This window comes from Triturus cristatus, chromosome 3_1, assembly GCF_964204655.1.
Source record: "Triturus cristatus chromosome 3_1, aTriCri1.1, whole genome shotgun sequence".
Classification (NCBI taxonomy): domain Eukaryota; kingdom Metazoa; phylum Chordata; class Amphibia; order Caudata; family Salamandridae; genus Triturus; species Triturus cristatus.
Genome location: NC_140583.1, coordinates 511,026,136 through 511,043,359, shown reverse-complemented (window position 1 = coordinate 511,043,359; position 17,224 = coordinate 511,026,136). Strand labels below are relative to the sequence as shown.

At 44.3% G+C, this 17,224-nt stretch overlaps 1 protein-coding gene across 3 annotated transcripts in view; it reads right to left on the bottom strand.

Annotated features, from left to right (window-relative positions):
* The window catches only part of LOC146860504 (aminopeptidase Ey-like), a 724,459-nt gene that overhangs the window by 271,163 nt on the left and 436,072 nt on the right, over nt 1-17,224 (bottom strand). The gene's annotated exons all lie outside the window — the stretch shown is intronic.

Here is a 17,224-nt window from a genome sequence, read left to right as displayed (position 1 = left end):
CAATTTTGTTGACTCCCTCATGGGTATAAGAACAGCCCAGGGTTGTTTTCGGCCGAAGTAACTGAGTTACTACAAAAATTAGATGAAGAGGCTTTGTCCTCTGTGGATGATATTTATCTGACGGACGATGACCTGGAGGAACACTTGAACAGAGTGAATACCATAATTTTGGGATTTTCATCTGAGGGCTACAAATTCAACTTTAAAAAATCAAAAATCGCCCACGTCAGTGTCCTGTTTTTAGGATATGAGTTTTCAAGTGAAGGAAAAAACCTGCCAGACAATTTTTTTGAAAAATGCGTGCTGCTGATCCAACCTCCAAAATCATTAGAAAATCTACAATCAATACTGGGATTCCTAAATTTTGGTAGAATTTATATTTTGGATTACGCAGAAAGAGTAAAACCTTTCTACGACTTAATAAAACCTGATTTTTCAGTAGGACATTGGACACAGGAACACACAGATACACTTCGTTCCTAACAAGCTGACATGATGGCTTCCACACACTTACAGATACGCGTAAACGTACACTACCTAGTGATCCATATAGTTTCGGGTCAGTCTGGGTACACCTATCTGACATATAATGAAGGTGAAACAGAACTAAGTGCATACAAGTTACATTTGTACACAAATGCTGAGATGCGCTTTGCATCTACAGAAAAGATTCTAACAGCGGTACAGACCACTGTAGTGAGAGAAAGAGCACTGGCACAGTGGAAACGAATAAAAGTAGTGACTTTGGTTCCGGCCCTAGAGGCTGCTACAAAGGCGAACATTCCTAACGCAAAAGCTTTACACCACGATGGATACAATGGGCTAATTCTCTCACTGCAACAGATGTAGAATACAGGTACGACCTAAATTTAAAAACACAAGCATTCCTGCAATACGAACAAGAATATCCTCTACTCTAATGAAATAATGCCTCTAAATCAGTACGAATATATTATTTACACTGACAGATCTGCTCAACCGGCCATTGGAAGTAAGCAACAATATAGCGCAGCATGTGCAGTCGTTAAAGGTCGCATGCGGGATGAAAAGTTCCATCCGAGTTGCACGAAAACACGATCTCTAGGATACTGCACGGCACAGTTGGCAGAATTAAAAGCCTTGATACTGGCACTGGTAAATACGGATCGAAAATTCCCCACACTAATTGTTTGCGATTCCTTCAACTGTGTACATTCATATAATGAATACTTGCAATACTGGGTTCAAAACGGGTTCAAAGACTCAAAAGGTGGCACAATCAAGCATAAAATGCAATGGGAACAGGTAGTGGAGTTGTAATCCGGTCTACCGAGGGCTCACATGATACATACACTGAGTCATCAGCATGATGGCGTTCAGGTTGAAGGGAATTCATTGACTGATGAAGCCACAAAGGGGACTGTACACACGGCTTCTGTAACAGCAATCACTCATTTTTAAACGAAAATAGACGGTGAGATTATGGTAGCTGTCATTGCTTCAGGCAAGAACAGCGGTGCAGTACCAAAAAGCTTTCCACTCAAGTACTCCTACAAGTTAGATGCCAATAACATTCCATTTGCTCAGATTCCTGGAATGGGGATAGAGTAATTCCAAATATGGATCGTAGGTGAAGTTTAATTCTGGCAGCAAACAAAGGGATATGTTCTCCTCATGCAGGAGTGACGGCAACTGTTTCTTTATTGAAAAAATGCTATTGGTGGCCTGGATTATCAAAGCAGACTAAAGACTATGTCTTGAAATGCGACATCTGCCAGCAGATGAAACGTTCCACCGTAAAACGTCCAGCGCAGACACCATTGTTAATATCTGACAAACCACTAGCGTGTGTCTACTTGTACCGCTGCGGCCCCTTAAAAAGAGATTGGGCTTATAGATATATCATGGTTGCAGTGGATTCCTGCTTGAGTTCCTATGGGAGTGGCCCCAGCGCTCGGCTGACGCTCGAACTGTTATAAAAGATTTGCGAGTCTTCATAGGGACATACGCAATTGGCACATTACATTTTGAACAGGGTCCTCCGTTTAGCTCTCGGGCTTACAAGGAGGCCATGTGAGGATTGTGTGTAGAATTGCGGTACTCCTCTCCATACCATTCTGAGGGAAATTCGGTCATGGAGAGGAAAAACCAAGACTTAAAGCATTCTTTAACAGCTAGAGTATTAGGCACTGGTGAGAGATGGGTAAAACAACTGTATGGAGTGCAGCGGGCTCTTAACAATATGCCAAGAAGTTCTCTGGGGGGATCACTCCATATGAGGTCCTATTCGGGACAAGAATGTGGGTACTTGATCTTGATTGTGAAGGCGCAGTGGGGGATGATAAGCCTTTTGACATCCATGATCGTTTGACTGTTTTACTGGATCTAAATGAATCCAGCACACAACAAAGTAATGTCCACTTGAAGCAGACCCCCACTGGGGAAGTCAAATCAGTCACAGCAAGACCTGTCTGGATCCCAAAAGTCGAGGATCTGGTCAGAGAGAAAATAGCAGAGAAAAAAGAATTTGGGCCATCTTACAGATAGCCTGTGCCGGTCATAGCAATTGAAAGAACAAGAACTGTACTTCTACCACCTCTTGCCGAAAAAAAGGAGAAAAGATTTGTCTCAATCGACCTAATCAAACCACACTATGTGGTTGATACTAAGTAGTAGGCCACGTGGACTCCAAAGTGCAGACGTCCTCCTCTCGCTATAAATTAAGAAGTTCAAATGGAAAGACTCATCACGTTCAAAGAGCCTCTTGTACGGAATGATGGATTATGCAACAATGCTATGGAACTCGTTCCCCTTGAGCAAAACTTCAAATTCAAACTCAACAAGAACGACAAATTGCAATTAGACCAAATACAGATGTCTACGTCAACATGCCTCGACAAGAGCAAAGTACAATTTCAACAAATCCTGATGTAATTCCAACAATTGATCGAACTGCTTCTGCCTACTTCATAAACTTTGATATGTTTTCTTTGGATCCAAGTAAACCAGAAACGACGCCAGTCCAAAAATCATGCAAGCAGCAAGTTAAGGACTTTCTGAACTTTCTCAAAAGAACCTACCTGGTATCACCGTGGATAGAACTATGGATAATTACCGGGGTACTTTTCTTTCTTTTCTGGTTAGGCTTCGTGATGATTTTTAACATGCTTATTAATGGACAATATATTCGTCAAAGCTCTGCAGCCCAAAAGGTGAATTTACTTTTAAAACCACATCAATCATCTCATCGAGAACAAAGAGACTTGTCCTCAGTGAACATTACAACAGTTCCTATACCTGATGGTATAGTTTGGGACAAGGTTGATTTTGACATATTCGGCCCGATTGAACTTTTAAAATTCCACATTTATTTAAAATATCATTGAGTCATATCATTACCTCAAGTACATTTTCTGATGATTGTGATTTTGAAACTGTTAATAACATGTTGTCTGATTTGGAAAAATCTGCTACGTTTTTGAATAGTGAAACAGTGGAAGGCACATCAGATTTCGAAACCATGTATTGTTATCAACATTATGGTCATCACTTTTTGGATAAATCATCCAATCATAGAAATGTGTAAACATACCACCAGTAGGAACATTGTCCAACACCGCCGAAGGGCAGTTCAAAAACATTTGCACAGAAATTTCCATATTTTTCTGGGTTTAATATGTCTGACTCAGCCTCATATTATTATTAGGTTGCATCAACGTCAGCACAGGAAAATATGTTAACAAACACCAAACAGATTTACTCTGCATTCTTTATTGGCCAGTTGTCTGAACATTGTTACGACTTATGGAAAGACACCATAGACTTAAAATTAGTCTGGGCTACTAGGGATTGGCAAGTGCTGGCGATAGAAGATTTATTTAGAGCATGCCTCATCCCTCAACAACTCATGTTTTTGAACGAGACAGTGCAACAGACGTCTTACCTTGGACTAGCCAAGAAGAAAGACTTGAACACACCTCGGAAGCCGACTCCATCACACACCGAGAATAACATAACATCACAGGAAGTGATTACACTTGATGACATATTACAATACAACAGATCAGACCCTGATTGGAAGAAATGGTTGATTTGGCCCACAGACACCAATGGTTGTCAGGAAAGATTCATGGGTAAAACCGAAGGGTTCACAATCTATAGGCCAGATCCACACTATGTACAGAGACAACATCCAGGGGTAGTGACGTCATACAGTGTTGGTTAGTTGGGCCTCTATTAACTAAAAATCTCAACACTCACACAGGTGAAACAACACTTAGCCTTGCTCACAGAGGATATGGATCTTAGGGATTTTTTCTAGGTCCCAGGAAACCACGTTAGAAACGTTTCATTTATGCAGGCATTTATGCTGCTAAAATGAAATATGGAAAATATCTCAACAAGAGGCCACAGAGAGACTACAGGAAATAGACTGGATAAATCTAGAAAAATCTCTAGCAGTGGTAGACAAGTGGTTAACTACATTGACCTCCAGGATATGTACCTTAGGCAGCATTGTATCTTCTATGATAGGCTTACTAGAACAGGATTTAGCCATATTACAACACGGGCAATATCAGTTACGTTCTATTATGTTGTTAAGCTGGTCGCTGCAATCTTTGCGTGCAGGCTATGTGCCTTGGCATTTTATCAACAGCATGTCTCTTTTTTCTGAATACAATCTAACAGATAAACAGATAGAAATGGCACAAAGGGGAGCAAAATATAAAATGCTGAATATCAAAAAACTGGATAGATTACCATTTACAATGGCAGAATCACCATCCACAAAATGGCTAATCCATGGCCACATAACTCTACCGGTCACTACTTTTCAGTTTCAATATTGTCTTGAACAAAAACAGGCAGGCAGATATGAGAAAATGGGTAAGGAATACATTAAGGAATCTTGGGAATTACCAAACAGATTTCGATGCTGGAATGGGGATCGAGAAGTGTTTCTAAGCAGTACAAACTGTAAGAACGCTTTAAGTGGATCCCTCATATGTCAGTATATAATGCTGCCCGGTGTTTGTAATGGTTCTGTAGCAAACTTGTCCTGTCATCTGAAGGGTGCCCCAGCTGCAGTGGTTACTCCAGCATTTGGGCTACTTTCAAATGGGAGTTACTTGATGCTGAACAGTCAAGGCTGCTGCTGAATGCTCCCAGGCATCGCATATCTAGTAACCGTGAGCTCTAGGGTTACGAGTTGTATGCAAGTGTTGTTTCCACCGACACATATAGTCAGGGAGGCGCCGTTATGGCCTTTACTGAATGTTCCTTTAATACAGTTTGATACTCTAAGCAGAATGAAAGCCATGCTTTTAGAGAAGTCTGTGCCCTTCACCTCCGCTCGATAGACTTTTGATCTCCAGATCACAAGGTCTTCAGCAGAGATACGGGCGCTTATCCATACAAACTGCCCTTTCCATTTTGCAGAGTTGGTAAATCGTATCTTTAACACGTCTGATACAACTGGCATTGTCCACCTATTTAAGACCATAGGTTTTGGACTTCTAGGCACCTTTCAGACGGTATTTGGAGTTATACCAAACTTCATACACTCCGTATTCTGAAGCATCTTGGGAGGACTTCCGCTAATCCTGTTTCTGTTAGCAGGTATCCTGATTGTCTTCTATCTGCTATGCAATGGACATCCCAGTCACCAAGGAGATGGAAAAAGCACTCTTGGAGTGGAAATACCATGACAGCATGGTACAACATCTAGGCATGCCTCGCCTAAGAGAACTAAGTGTATCTTGGATCTTGTCATTTCGACCAATCTGGATGGACGTCATCTTACCTGTCTTCCGATGCCTGTTTTGCGGAGAAGAATGCGTGTTAGACCTTTGTTTGACACACCCATCATGTGCGCAACCGGACGTGAAGGCTCTACTGGAACCGATAACAGCCCATGTTCTACAGTGTCCTCAGCGTATTCAAATGTTGATGGCGGCATTCCTCGAGCCACCGCAGGTAGCAACTGCAGCTGTTGGTATGGATACCGGCTCCTCCACTGACTCCCAGGCTTTGTACAGTGCACAGACTGCCCCAGCACCGGCTGCGGACAGTGTGGAACATCATCTGTGCTCAATTTGACGTACTCTGCGAGGTGCTATAGGGGCCGTCTACTGCGGAAGCAAGCAACGAAAATGTTGGGTCTACCAGCCAGGACACATAAACAATTGACTAATTTTGGCTCGTCGTGTGCTGGAAGAAATTCCCCCTTTTTAATAAAAAGCTCAATTTGGAAATAAGATGCAAAATTGACATTCCTTTCATTTATTGGGCATAAATGACTTTCTAATGCTCATGGTTGTTCGGACTATACCTAGGAACACTTTTAGAGCTATACTTTGCAAACATTTTCTTTTTTAACACTTTTAAGTTTTTTTAAAAATGTTTTAGTTTTTTTAGCAAAAAAGCAATGTTTTTACCACTTTGCGCGTACCAATGTTTAGTTCGAATGTTAGTACAATAATAGGTTACATATGTTGTCCAGTCGGAAAAAGAGTGGGTGTTATATTCCATATAGGTACCCTATATGGGCGCAGGTAACACTGCAACCTTTCACTTATATCCTCCCCTACATTACATACATAAAGGTTGATAGGGACTGACCTTTTACCTAGATACAACACTGCATTCAGAATGTGGGTTTCTCCCTAGTTCGATACTCATACATTATGAATGAGGCTTCTTGGAAGCACAGCAGGACTGACAGCAGAACGAACATCTCCTGTATAATACCTCTGTATAAAGTTCAGGCCCGACGTCATCCGTTAGGCCGACACAGTTACACAGGAAGGTAGGACCCCCTGAGGAGACCTATGGGTATATATACATCATGTCCTGCTTAGAAAGACAGAGGAGACCGTGACTTCCTGGCTGACACACTGACCAGACACGCTGAGGTTCCTTCATGCAGATACTCCAGCTCACAGTGATCTAACATCCCTCCTGGGGTGTCCAACTCGAGACCAGGACGGGGTCCCATATTCTCTTATTCTCAGGTAATGGGGTTGAATAAATCCTAGAGGGATTCTTGGCATAACACCTACACCGATGCTAGGTACATTTAGGTACATCTAGTTAGGGAGGCATAGTAGGAGTACGCACTTTTTATCATATATTTTATGTACTTGTATATATTTATGATTACTGAAAAATGGTAAAACTATACCATCCCTTTACTTTCGTAGTACTGCTAATCATATATCTCTGCTACTGTCTAATGGTTGTTATAGCATATCTATTTTACACTAGAATAACAACTGTTCAATAAATTCTTATTGAAACGCCCAGACTGTTTATTCTGTTTATCTCTGAGACAAACGAAGTGAGCACGAGTGACTGAGCGAAAGGTAGTATATTGTTTCCATGATCCTGGGGGATCAGGGTTGTCAGGTTCTGAGGTTGCCAGAAACTATTTTCTACCCTATAAGAGGAGATTCTAGTATGTATGTGTGTAAGTAATAGATTTCTAAAGCGTAGGAATCACCCCCATAGAGGTATCTCTGCGCTAGCATAGAAAACAACGCAGACTGTCATGGCTTTACAAACTCAGATCTTAAACAATTCCGTCTTGAGAAGTTTTCTGAAACGCATCAAGTTAGAGCATTTCCGTAAAACCTCTGGTAGGGAGTTCCAGTGTTTAGAGGCCAGGAAGGCAACTGTTTTGCCTCCAGTTCGACTTTTCTTAAAGCGAGGAACCACCAAAAAACCACTATTTTCTGACCTCAGATTCCAGTTTGGGCAATACAACTTAAACTTATCTGCCATATAACTCGGACATTTGCCAAAGACTGCATTGTGTGCAAAGCAACAGAGCTTAAACTTAATTCGCTGGAGAATAGGAAGCCAATGAAGTGACTTCAGAAGTGGCCCGGCGGTGGTACGCGAAGAATTACTAAGAACTAAGCGTGCGGCCACGTTTTGGAAAACCTGTAATCTAATTAAAAGAGCCTCATTTGCAGATGCCAACAAATCATTACAGTAGTCAAGGCGACCGATTATCAGAGCCTGAACTAAAGTTTTGCGTACTGTCAAAGGCAGCCAAATGAACACTCTACACAGCATACTCAGAATGCGATAGCAGGTCCCAGCAGTGGTCATAACTTGATCTTTCATTGACAACCGTATGTCCAACTGAACTCCTAAATTTTTTGCCACCGGAGTAGGAGAAGGAGCAGGGCCCAGCACCGTCGACCACCATCCAGGTGCCCATGAAGTGAGTGCAGAACCAAATGGCACTGTGAGCTAGCTAATATTAACAGGCTAACATATCCGCTGGGGGTGCTCGGGAACCAGTCTGCCACCAATCCCACAGTTCATGTTATCCAAACGCGCAGATCCTGTATAGGGTATATAGGAACTACACGACAGTAGGGTTAGGCATTTATTGTACACACTCTGGCAAGAAATTATGTTACACTCTAAGACTGAACTCAGATGAACTGTTTGTGGTAAAAATATTTCTTGGTTGTATTTTATTTTTAGAACCAAGCAGGACTTGGCACAGGTAAGTAAAGTAGTACTTTTCAAGGCAGGTTGAACAACACAAGCAAGCTGATTTGTAGAATCTTTAAGTCCAGTTGAAATCACTTTTGGATTACTTTTGGATCACTTTTTCTACTCAGTGTAATATGCCTAGATGTCACACTGGGACATTTCCTGGATAAAGATAACTAAAACAGTGTTCATAAAAACACAGTTTCTTATGTTTCCGTACAAACACCCTCAACACAGATTTTCAGAGGAAAAACGTTAATGCAATCCTATGGAGAAAACGTAGGTTATTGGTTTGCAGGTAAGTACACGGTCTTGAGGGTTGACTTTCTGGGGCCAGAACGAGGGTTCCCCCACGGTCAAGGATGCACTCAAAAAGCACCCTCAGCGGCACTAGGGCAACCGGGTTCAGAGTGTTAAGTCCCAATGTTAGCCTATGAGGCTAGGGGGCCATCGTTGGTGGCTGCTCTTGGGCAAGCCGCAGGGTTGAGGGAGCAAAGCTCCTAGGTTTAAGGTCAGGACAAAGGGGGATCCAAGTTAGCACACAAGGTGCGCCCACATCAGCGGCTGAGTGCAGGGTGCTGGATCGGTGTTTGGCACCCTGTTGTTTTTAATTGGGATAGCTGGTTTGGTTTTTAGCTGCAGGATCGGTCCAGGAGGTCTACTGGGAGGAACCAACAGCTGGGCAGGTAAGTTGGAGGCCTCGGGGAATAGGTGCACCTCAGGTCTTCTTCTCCATGGCGCAGGGTAGGGGATGAAGGGGTGCCATTTGAGGTCAGATTTCACCTTACGTCAGGGAGTCGGACTTTCAAGCGCTCGGGGACCTTGCTAGGACTGGTGGGCCACTCGGACTCGGGCAATAGGCAACCAGTGCAGTGGTAGTTCCAGGCATCGGGTGTCTTTGTCTTCAGCAGGCTTGGAGTCTTTCTTTAGAGAATCTTCTGAACAGGGCTGCTGTTCACAGGAGATCTGGTCTTTGTTGATGGCAGTCAGTCCTCCCAGGGATTCTGGAGGTCACTGGCTGCAGGACAAGATGCATTTTGGCGCAGGATCTCTGGAAACTGCAGACGGGCCACCAGGGCTGGGGCCAAGTCAGTTCTTCTCTGCAGTCTCCTCTGCTCTGCATCTTCTTTTGTCCTTCTTCTTCATAGTTTGCAGGAATCTGCCTTGTGGATTCAGGGTTGCCTCCTAAATACTGTATTTAGGGAGCGTTTTGGGGGCCTCGAGGTAGTAGCCAATGGGCTACTGACCTTAGGGGGATTACACCCTTGGTGTGCTCACCCCACGTGAGGGAGAGGGCACAATCCTTTATCCTTATTGGAGAGTGCTTGTGATCTGCAAGATGGCGGGCACTGAAGAGTGGGCTTCTCCTCGCCTCCCCACCTGATGGATGGGGTTGGCAGAGGTGGGCACAACTTCTGGGCTGCTTACATTTTTCCTGCCTGTATCTCCACCTAAAAGGGGGTGAACAGGAAAGGAGCCTGTTCCTGGTAGCTGGAGAGGCTCGGGGTCGCGTAACAAAGGTGGCAAGGCTTTTGAAACTCCCCTGCCACAGATGGCTCTTCCTCACCTGGGGTAGGGGTGACTACCTACATCCAGGAAAGGCTTTGTTTCTAGGCCTAGGGAGCAAAGGCTCCCACCCCAGGGGCCCAGAAACATGTCTCGTGGTGGCAGACTGGTGTTTGCACCATAGGCAGGTCATTTTGCAGTGGGTATCTCTAAGAGGCCCCCTGAGTGAGTGTACAATAAATCCCACACTGGCATAAGTGTGGGTTTATTATGCTGAAACGTTTGCTACCAAAATTCCCAGAATTCAGTAAAGCCATTATGGTGCTGTGGAGTTTGTAATGCTCTCAGACCATATACTCTTTTATGGCTTTGCTGCACTTACAAAGTCTAAGAATGGACTTAGACGCTGTAGGGATACAGTGTCCATGAAACTGTACCCTCACCAGTGGTACAGTGCACCCAGCTAGAGGGGTAGCTTACCTATACCTATACCACAGAGTGTGCCATGTCCACTCTTCACTTTCTCTGCACCAAAACATGCAGCCTGCAATGGTAGTGGGTGGGCTTTAAGGTACATGACCTCTAAGGGTGACACCATATGTGCTGCAGCCCTTAGAGGCATTCTCTGGTTGCAGTGCCCTTGGTACCCATTGTACCTTTTACAAAAGACTTACATGTGGCCAGAGAGGTGCCAGTTGGAGGTACAAAGGTACAGTTTTGGGAAAGAACACAGGTCCTGGGAACCTGATTGGCAGGGATCCAGGGCACAGCAAGTCAAAGTGCATCAGAATTCTGGCAGAAAGTGGGGGGGGGGGGGGTACTGCAACAGACACCCACTTTCCTACAATATACAGAGAGGTGTTCCAATATTTATTGAACAATTGTGATTCTTGTATAAAATATATGCTCTGCAATGATTAATATATAGAAGCAAATAAATGTCATTAGCAGTTTGGGAAGAGTGAAAAGGATAAACAATTCCACTATTGTGCTAAAGCAGTGTATATATGCTGGCATATAAGTACTGTGTATAGTGTACTTCTACTATGCGCTCTCTACCCTAGTTGCCTAGGGCGGGTGATCTGACAAGAATCCTCCACTGGTTGATCTAACTCCTATTACCTGTGAGTGAATGTGTTCAGGTCCTCGCCTTGGTCACAAGTTGGACATCTCTCCTCGCAGAGGGTACACAGGAACCAGCTGGGCTGAGACTGTGACAACAGCGATCTGGCAATGACAGCAGAGTGCTACTCTCATCTAAACATGGAAATGTGTGTCTATTTATAATTACAGTATCCATGCTTCCGTGTCGAGACTTCAACCAGGCTGACATTCTTCATCCTCTTGGGATAGCTAAGTCACCTTATGGATGAATAACAAACAACAACATTTGCAACATGGACGTTTAGGCCTTGTACTAAACGTTCAAGGTGTGGTGATAGTGTCCTCACGAAGTGAAAATGTAAGCAGTGTGGTTTCAGAGAAACTAATCCTGCACTGTCACACAAGCAAATGATGTCAAAAGTCATCATCTAAAAAAGAAGGCAGCTTAAGAAACGTGTTCATATAAAATGACAATTTTTCCTTCCAGGCCTAACCGATCCATGTAATATGTGTTTCGGCAGGATCTAATAGAGAAGGTATGCAGACTTGTGGAGCCCTCTTTGGCTTCTGCCTGCAGCCTTGCCCCGGGGCTGGAAACCAAGCTCCAAAAAAGTAAGTAAGTCACAACGTAGACATCTGCACTGAGTGAAGGTGTCAAAAGTGGAAGTGAATGATTAAATGTGTGGCTTCTGCACACTGAGAGCTGGAGGATCATTCTCTACTAAAGGATGGAGCACTGTCTTTGAAGGAACAGGACCGTACACTGGTCCACTATGGGTGCTTAAATGATAGACATTATATCTACCAGACTAAAATGGCATGCATGTGAATTATGATCCTGTTTAAGGACATTCTTGATCAGATAAGTGATCAATATGTATAAAATAATTTATGAGATGACTTTTATGTCTGATGGCTCATTAGCATATCTGCATCCCTTGTTATGCAAATACTCTTCGGTCTAGGCCACAAGAGAACTACACGAACCATAAGTTTCTCATTATGGGTCTTCAGGTAGGTATGGGTAGATCCAAAGGTAAAATGTAGATGTTCCCTTTCTTCATAGAATCTCTGAGCTGGAGATCATGACTTGCACTGCTGGCCTGATACTTGCCTGATGGCAGAAGCCTGATAGGTTTCTTAAATATTGCTCTGACAACACGTTTAACCCCCTGTAGCAAGTACGAAATGGGTTCCTCTACCAGCTACTTGATGCACTAATGAAGTCCCACAATCAGGGCAGGGACTACGCTAAGTAGTTAAGGTGCTACAATGAGTGAGTAATAAGAATGCACACATGTAGCCAAGGATTAAGACTATGTAAAATTCGAGCTTGTAGTCTAAATGCATAGACTCAACCTATTTGTGCCTTCTATAGCAAAAGGATGAGGCAGGTCAGAAGGCCGAAGGTGCTATGGAGTCCATAAGGTGCTGTACTGGGGTTATCATTAAGGCAATACCTTTTAAAAGAGATGCATGGAGCACTACATTAGTAATTTTGGAATCAAGTTTAACTTAATAAGAATAAACGTATCCATGCAAGGTGATTGGCAGTCTCAAAGAGGCATAGAGTATGGTATTAATTCTAGAAAGAGTATTCACAGACCTCAACGATTAAGTAGTAGCCCCTTTGCAACCAGTAAGAATTTTGGAATAACTTTCTGGAGCTATAACTGAAGAAATGGATTAAGTGGGAGACATTGTATTGTGGGAAACTTCTTCACAGTTCAGAGATCGCCAGGGTCCTCTCTTGTAGGCTCTTACCTGATGACCCACCAAAGTCAGTAATCACAAAACCTAACTTTAAGGATGGTGTTTTACAGATAGCCTCAAGGCGAGGTCTAAGGGGCACATGCATCAAACAAAGCAATTGCGATCCCTTAATAGCGATTATTAGGGAATCGCTATTAAGGAATCGCAATCGCTTTTGCATGTAGGTTTCCCTAAAATATTAGCGATTCCTACACATTATCTAATAGCGAATCGCTATTAGCGAATGCGTTCCCATTCATTCCAATTTTTCTAAGGAATTGCAAATTAGCATCAACTTGAAGTTGATGCTACTTTGCGATTCCTTAATGCAAGGTAGCATTCTGAGAATGCTTCTTGCATTGCATTTAGGGAATCGTTAATTGTGATTCCCTAACTGCATTCTCAAAATAGGTAATCGCAAAATTTGCAATTACCTCTTTTGCATATGGCTTTGTGGTTGATGCATCCCAAAAGGCTATTTACCAGTCATTCTGCGAATCGGGTAGTGTGCGGCCAGTAAATAGGTTGATGCATGTGCCCCTAAGAGTCCTATTTTTTTCTTGATTACATACACCCATAGTACAAAGATTGCAACAAAAAACTTTGAAGCTGGTGAAGAGGTGCCTGTGTTCAATGGAAAAAAATGAATATTAAAAATGTGTGCTCCTGTTCCCAGATAGGCTTATTGTTGTAATCAGTAATAAAGCAGAGTTCAAGAGTTCAAAGGAGTCTTGGGATTGGCTAAAAGGATGAGAGGACAGAGATCCGTGAACGTGCCAAGGCAGGGAAGAGATTGGGCAAGGCTAGTGCTGCATAGCGCGGGACGCCATTATGGCGGTTGTGCCGGTCCCCGGTGACCTGGGGGGTGGCGGGGGTGTCTTGCCATGCCAGGTGATGATGCCTCCCCCCCCACATTTTTCCATCATGCAGCCAATGAGGGCAGGTTGGGGGCATGAACCGGAAGCACTCTAGTGCTTCTGGTTCACATGTTCCTAACAACTTCGGGGCAGACCGGTTTAGACCGGCATACCCAGTGCCCCTCCTTTAAAAAGGGGTGTGGGGAGCAGGAACAATCTCTTGTTCCTTGGCTCCCCCGCAGAACGGCTCCCGGGCCACCAGCGGCCCGTAACTCCTATTTTCTTTCTTTTGTTTTGCAGGTGCAGCTGTTGGAGGTGTTGGATTTGGTGGCGTCGGCAGGGAGGAGGAGTTTTTTGGTGACGGAGCGCTGGATTTCCCGGTATCAACAACGAGGAGCAGCGTCTGGAGAGGGGTCACAGCACCGGTTGACTTCTCATTGTGTGGGCGGAGGAGCGGTGTACAAGTGGCTGCGGTGTTGAGTGGAGCAGAGTAGGAGCGGCCCATGAGCTGGTGGACAGCGGCAGCGACACGTGGAGCCTACTCGGCGGACAGTGTGTGTGAGATACGGTATCCCGGGGAGACGCGTGAGCGTGTAGGGGCATTAGCATAATGGCGAGTCCGGGTTGTGGAGCATTTGGTCAATTTTACCAGGAGGCTAAGTTTTAACAATTCGAGCCCAGTTAAGTATCCCATTCACATTGGCGGAGCTGTCGGGAGCTATCAGCTTTTGAGCGCTGCGGAGCGAAGAGAACAATCAGCTATGCGAAGTGAGCGCATGTGAACTCAGGGAGGCCGGCCTTCGGAGCTGAGCATTTCATTGTGGTTAGGTCACCGGAGGGTAGTGCATGGGGCTGAGATTGCACTTGTGTTCATCGTTTAAATGCAGGTGTGTGTGGCGGTTTGGCAGAGGTTAAACAGAGACCCGAATTTACATAGACTGTGGGTGTTTATCTTTCGTGACTGAGGCATTGATTACGAGGGCTTCTGTTCATGTGCGTGTTTGCCAATAGTCCCTTCCATTGTTTGTTGTGAAGGTGAGTGTTCCCACACATGCAAAGCAAGACAGCGATTTGTTATGGCAGCATCAGATGTCTGCCCTCTCCAGATCGCCTCGGCACGCACACTTCCAAGACGCACGTCATTGGACGGTGGCAGGCCAAACGGCAGATGTCTGCCATTAATTTTGAGGCTAAGTTGACTCAGTCTTGATTTGGTGGACTGTTGTAGAGTTTGTGGCAGGACGGGGGCCCATGTCAGGGTTTTGACCGGTCTTAGCAGAGAGGGGTTCCATGGGGTTACTAGTGTCACAAGAATGGAGGGTGGAGGCAGTCCCCTCAGTCGGTGCCCCCTGTAATTTTCGTGGCTGTGGGTTCTCGGTGAGGGAAGGATTTTCCGGCACACACCGCAATACCTGGTACAGATTGGAATTACATAACAGGTGATTGACAGGGCAATCTGTTTACTTTTGAGCAAATGGGGGTTCGAGGATTTTTCAAAATTCGACGCTCGTGTTTCCTTTCAGTTCCCTGGGAAACAGCGGGCAGGCAAACGCCTGGCTCGTTTAAGCGCTGCAGTTTAGAAGCGCGTCAAGGCTGCTTTTTGCTCCGCACACATCGTATTAATTACGCTTTGGGGTGTGTGTAATGCTAAATTTATGTTTGCAGTGTTTAATACCATAGCGTTGGTCATCCGTGAATAATGATGAATTGTCGTATGTAGCTCTTCAGGCCACAGTACTGGCTATTTCCGAGCACAGTGAATAACCATTTTTATTATTACTTAATGTATGGTTCCCAGTGGGATTATATGTCAAATCACATGGCCTCTCGTGCAGCACAGAGGTGGGGTTTTTCGAGGCAGCTTCTGGGGCCCGGGTGTCATGACTCACACTCGAGATGAAGTGTTCTAGCACTTGTGGAGGTGAAAACAGCCTGTTTTTGCTCTGAACGTTTGTTAAACACGTTTCTGTCATCTCATCTTGATACATTAAAAATGTTTAGGTTATCACTGGTGGGGTTTGGATCTTAGATACTCAAGTAAAGGTGCCTGCATTGCGGTGGGTGTTACCACGTGAGTGTTACCACATGAGCATTACCGTATTGATATTTGCCGTGTAGGTGTTTGACCGCGTTGGTGTTTACCGCATTGGTGTTTTTACCGTGGGGGGTTTTACCACGTGGGTGTCACCGCATGAACGTTAAAGCGTGACTGTTACCGTGGGTTAGCACATAGGGGGCAACAGCAGCTGTTACCACATGGAGGTGGTTGCAGTGAGGTTACCACATGGCCGTTAGTGGGTATTACCATGTTGGTAATGGATGGTTAGGTAAGAACATACCTACTTTCTAAAAGTGGTACTTTCAAACACAGAATGTTAAAACCAACTTTACTAAAAGATGTATTTTATCATTCTGAGTTCAGGCATACTAAATTCGTTTTTCTACCATGTTCCCTGGGTCAGTTAGGATTATAAGATGTTATAATCAAACTGCCCATTCTGGCCTAAGGGGACATGTAGCCTTGCAATAGTGAACAACGAAAATGCCTGTAATTCACTATCAGGACATGCTTCACACATCAGGGCATGTCCTGCCGTTGGGCCTACCTTAGGGGTGTCTAACATGTAGAAAAGGGAAGGTTTAGGAACTGGTAAGTGGGTGCATTTACCAAGTCAACATGGCAGTACTGGACTGCACACAGGCTCTGCAATGGCAGGCCTGAGACACACTTTACAAGCTGCTTCTGTGGGTGGCACAACCAGTGCTGCAAGCCCACCAGCGGTATTTGATTTACAGGCCCTGAGCACACATGGTGCACTGTACTAGGGTCTGATAAGTAAATCAAATAAGCCAATCATGGAGTCACTAATCCATTACAACAATTTACAATAAAGAGCATATGCACTTTAGCACTGATCAGCAGTGGTAAAGTGCCCAGAGTCATAAAACCACCACCAACAGGTCAGAACAAATACAGGAGGAAGGCAAAAAGTTCAGGGATGACCCTTCAAAAAGGGCCAAGTCCAACAGTTACCCTCATCCCCCTTTTTGGGGAAGCTCTCTCACCACTAATCACTATCCTTAATGACTCCCTCACTCCAGGAATCTTTCCTGAAGCCCTTAAGACAGACCGGACCCTGCACCATATTTAAAACCCTCTGTCTCATCTACCAAGCCATCACAACCCATATCCATGATTGCCTGGCTTACTAGCTTACCATTTCTGGGTGCTCCTTTGACAACCATTGGCAGCACACCATCAGATCAGACTGGAGATGGAGATGAAGAAGTGCAAGGAATAAATAAAAAAACAAGGCAAGATAACGGCTCCATCTATGCACCTAGGATCTGGAATGACATCACTTTATTCATAAGAACTCCCTCATATCAACTCTGATTTAGGAACAAGCCGAAGACTCATCTTTTTAAAGGCCCCTAAATCATGATGCAATAACAATTCACGTTTACTGTTAGATACCAGCTGCCTCATCACATGTTCTCTATGTTTTTGCCTC